The sequence below is a fragment of the Panicum virgatum genome, chromosome 8N (assembly GCF_016808335.1).
Source record: "Panicum virgatum strain AP13 chromosome 8N, P.virgatum_v5, whole genome shotgun sequence".
Lineage (NCBI taxonomy): Eukaryota > Viridiplantae > Streptophyta > Magnoliopsida > Poales > Poaceae > Panicum > Panicum virgatum.
Genome location: NC_053152.1, coordinates 7,192,912 through 7,197,988, shown reverse-complemented (window position 1 = coordinate 7,197,988; position 5,077 = coordinate 7,192,912). Strand labels below are relative to the sequence as shown.

Here is a 5,077-nt window from a genome sequence, read left to right as displayed (position 1 = left end):
TCGCCAGCGCGGCTATCTCCCTTTCGCTCCAAGAGATCGGCTGCAAACAAGACGGAGTTGAGCGTGATTGAGCTGCCTGGTCATGATTGAGACGTGTGCTATAAAGGCGCTGCCGGAGGGGGCTCCAATCCACAGTCCGACGACTAGTGGGCCCACCTTGTATTCAAGGGTATTCATTGAATACCCATTATTTTAAAAAAATCAAGTACACATATACATGTATCAGTATTCAAAAAAATGAGAAAATTATACTACCTAAGGCCTATTCACATCTAGCCAATTCCCTTCTCTTGAAATGGGCCAAACAGCTAAAAAAACGGCCCACCGGTAAGCGGCGGTTTCTTGCTGGTGGGCAGGCTTGGCGAGGCGCGCACGGCGCGAGGAGGGCATAGGGCAACTGACCAGCGGCTGCAGGCAGGTGGCAGGTCAGGGCCGAAGCCAGCCGTAGTTGCCACGCGGGGAGATGAGAGCGGAGCGCCGGGGCAGCCTGCAGCGGCACAGCACAGCGGCAGCGGGTAGTGGCGCAGTGCGGCACTGTGACACCGGGCACAGGCCAATGTTTTAAATCGCCGGCTAAGATGTTTAGCGGCAGGGCTGCTGTTACGGCATTTAGTGGGCTATAGTCGGCATTTAGCGGGCTATAGTTGGTTTTAACGGGCTAAATGCCATAGCGGCTGCCCTTCCTAACAGCTATAGCCATCTATAGCGGATGCTATAGCCGGCTATTTAAAACTTTGGCACAGGCGCACGGCGACCGCGGCACCGCAGCAAGCAGCTCGCGCGCAGCCTCTGCTCAAAATTGGACAATTCTAAGGTCAATTTCTCAAATTTCCTAATCCCATATTCCTATTTCTGCATATTAGACTATTAGCCTGATAATTTGTGCAGTGAGCAGTCAACTTGAATCATTTTTAATTTGTACCATGTTTTACTTTAGCTTTACAATTTTTGAATACCCAAATTCAAAATCTTGGGCCCACCCTGCCGACGAGAACCACGAATCATAGTCGGAGATGATGGGGGCAGAACGGGAGGGTGTAAGACGGAGTTGGCACCTGTCAGCAAGATGATTACGGGGGATCCCCGTGGGTATGCCCCGGATGGCTGGATGGTGAATGCCCAAGACGTGTGTGCCCTCTTGTGTTGAGCGAGCGTGTTCCAACGGAAGGCCATAGGAACGAGCAGGGGAAGCGAAGCAGGGATCCAGAACCAGCAGATTTCATAATGCAAACCTCACAAAGCTACGAGCCTACGACAAATGCCAAATGACGATCTATTAACTTTGGCCCACATAGAAAAAAGCAGATCAACCAACTCTGATCTGCTATGCATTTTTCCTTTTGAGAAGGTACGTACAGCTGAATCATGCTAAAAAGAAAACCAAAGCAACAGTAATAAGATACAGAGGATCTGGTTCCATGTTATCATGACACATCAAGTTATGGCTAGAAGAAGTTAACAAATCTCTTATGCTAATGCACAAGGCACACAGAGCATGCAGTGCTACCGAGGGTACCTTGCAGACATCATCATCTCCTGCTCCAAACTGTATCTTCTGCTTGATTCGTCAAATCCATGTCCTCGTTTAGTTGATGATGAAGCTCTAAACTCGATGCTATTATTCTCCAAATCTGCTGCTACCATACCATGATTCTTACGCATCTTGGGACCTCGAAGGCCCTCTAGTGTATGTTCCACCTGTCGCATCGTTGGCCTTTCGTCAGCTCTTAATAAGTTTATACATGAAGCTGCGAGGGCAGCAACTTCTTGGACTTCTTCCCCACCCTCCTCTATAACTTATGGATCTATTATCTGGACAAGATTTCCCTCGGCATGTAAGTCTAGAAAATGAGAAACTAGGCCATCACCTTCAGGTGATAGATATGAAGATGGCTTCTTCCTAGTAAGGAGCTCCACAAGAATTACTCCAAAACTGTAGGCATCACATTTCTCAGTGAGTCAATTGGTCTGAAAGTACAATGGATCCAAGTATCCTATTGTCCCTTGAACCCTTGTTCATTGTCAACCCTGTTTTGTCAACAGGAATGTACCTTGAAGCTCCAAAGTCTGATACCTTTGCTGTCAAGGTATCATCAAGAAGTACGTTAGTGGACTTGATGTCCCTATGGATTATTGGGATTGAAACTGCCGAGTGAAGATATGCAAGAGAAGTTGCTATTTTTGTGGCGATCCTTAACCTGTTGCTCCATGATAGTGACCTTGGCCCATCAACATGGAGATGGTGATAAAGGGTTCCATTGGAAATAAACTCATAAACCAACAATGGCACCTCAGCCTCCAAGCAACAACCAAAGAGTTTGACCACATTCTTGTGAATGACTTGTGAGAGAATTGCTACCTCATTTATGAACTCATTTATTTCTTTTTGGACTGTAATATTTGCCTTCTTGATGGCTACAACATGCAGATCTGATAAAATTCCTTTGTTTACAGTACCATGTCCTCCACCACCAACTTCACGAGCTTTGTCGAAATTGTTTGTCGCCTTTGCAAGCTCATCCAATGGTATGATCATCCTATCGGCAATATCCGCTCTTTGGGACATCAACTGCTGCAACAATTGTCCGCGGTTTTGCTTGAAATACTTTTGCTTCAGTACTTTCATCTTGTGCTGTTCAATCTTACGGGGTACTAGCATTACGCCAAGACCCAAGAGAAGGAGCACCGGGCCACTGGCAGCTGACAAAGCAATTTTGTTTTTCTTCATGGACGTAGACAAAACAGTGGATAAGCTGACGCAGCCGTGGGGCTTGTTGGCGTTGCCAAATGTTCCTAGCTTGCATTTGCACTTGTATTTCCCAGCCAAGTTCTTGCAGACACCGAAGCACCTCTTTGGTATGATATTGCACTCGTCGATATCTGCAAGATTGTGACCATTAGGTGACCAGAAAATCAATAAACGACAATATAATTGTCACCGTTTTATTAAAGCACACTTGAATAAGTATAGTGACCTTTGCATCCGTCGACGATGTAAGGGTTGCCCTGGTAACCCTTGTCGCAATAACACGTGTAGCCCCCATTTTCCTGTCGGCAGCTGCTGAGCTTGCTCTTGCAAAGCCGCCTGGCCACTTCCACATGACACTGTCCCGATGAGTTGCCAGCAGGCGGTGGGAAGCTTTGCTTCACAGCCTACTGTAGAACAAGGGGAGACGAGAAGTAACGGGGGGCCCATAATCCGAGACTAACGTTCCCGTTTAAGATCGTGTCCCACCAGTGGGCAGTCATCAACCCCTCCTCTGAGATGAACGCCAATGGCATGTCGCTGAACAGATCCGTTTTCATGAGCCCTCTGAACTCCATCTTCTGGGGCGTGCTGCCCGGGAAGATAGGCGCATGGCAGCAGCCGTCACGGCCGGAGCAGTTGAGGTATTCTTCGAATGCGCCGGAGCTGAAGCTGGAGATGCAGCTGGTGATGTTGCTGTAGGCGTCGCCGCTGCCGTTTCTGTACTTGTGCCCGTACAGGGTGGCCTGCACGCCATTCCCAAAGAAGACGAACTCGTTCCTGGCCGACAGCATGTAGGACTCACCGATGTTCGGGAGCTGGAATCTCACAGCACGCGTCATGACGTCGCGCCCGTCGACACGGGAGTAGTTGGAGACGACGTCAAAGGGGGTGATGCGGGTGTGGTGGATGACGCGCACCGTGGAGTCGGACAAGGAGATGCCGACGACCTGGAGGGTGCCGTTGCTGTCGAGGAGCAACCGTGGGGTGCCGCCATGGCTTGTGTCGCAGGTGAGGTTGAGCCCCGGCCAGGAGCAGTGGGAGTGCCCGAAGCCGAAGGGGTACGGCACGCGCACATCACCGCAGGTGTCGTTGCAGTCGTTGGGCAGCGCTATTGGCGCCGGAGCCACAGTAGGCAACGATGCATCGTCTGCTGAAAATGTCTATGAGATTACTACTCGTATAGCAGCAAGCAAAAGTGTCACGAGCCGGGTGTGTATGTACTGACCTGTAGTGGAGTTGATCTTGGCACAGCCACCTTTGACGCCGGGGTTGCCATAGGTTCCATGCGGGCACCGGCAGTACATTGAGCCGATCATGTTGATGCATTCGCCGAAGCACCCATTCTCTTCACTTGACAAGTTGCACTCGTTGATATCTGCATTCATGAACCGCTCAGATTAACAAAGATTATGTCTACAGACGACCCATTTATAGTAAATTGATAGGTAACATAGGTTTTCACTTTTCAGTGAGTGAAAGATTTGTATCTGTGTCTACATTTCCCTTTTTGTTTCCCTTCGGAACTGGAACTACTGCTGGAGCATCCAATTCGTCAGAATCAAAATTATATCTTAGAGTTTGGTACCTAGTAAAATCTAGCCTATACCTCGGCTTGTTTACATTGAAAGGTGACGACAAAATGCATGGTACCGCTCCAACCAAAATATGGTAAAAAGGCTCCCATAGATCGAAAATTGGAAATTAGTAGTTTGCTCATCCACTACTAGATTGGTGACATTTGTACCATTACATTGTTCAGTAGTGCACATGGTCCGGATTCCTGGTCGGTGAACAGTTTAAAGAATTTATCTTCACTCAAAGGAAATGGTCCAATCCAAATTGTCAGCCATTAGAGGGCGGGGGGGGGGGGGGGGGGGCATGAGTGAATCGCCCTTGGTCACTTCCAAAAAATCACGCCAGTGAATGTTTGGAATCTAGCAGTGTTGTCTGATCCCTGTGGTATTATTTTGGCTTGGTTTTTAAATTAGACTTGTTTATTTGTTCTTTTGTGCAATACTTAAGTCATAGCTACAGGACTATAGAATCTATTTGTATTTTGGTTGTATATATTTTTGTAATTAAGCATATACTAATACTCGTAATTTGCTAAGTGGTAGCCAAAGTATACTATGGGAGTTTGAAGTTTGCGGTTGGCGGTAGGCATTCCCACCAATCAATCTCCAACACATATTATTTTATCATTTGGCAGCCGTAACCCATCTTCTTTCCTTTATAGCAGGTTTACCCCTGCGAGCTTTCACATGAATAACTAGGCTGTCATTCGTTCTATACTTTTGCAACCCCACACCGCTCCGGCTAAATTCTTCT

The 5,077-nt window shown here is 47.7% G+C and overlaps 1 pseudogene; it reads right to left on the bottom strand.

Moving 5' to 3' along the window:
* Window positions 1–1,503: 1,503 nt before the first annotated feature.
* On the bottom strand, window positions 1,504–4,518 carry LOC120684725 (annotated as a pseudogene).
* Between the last annotated feature and the right edge of the window lie 559 nt (window positions 4,519–5,077).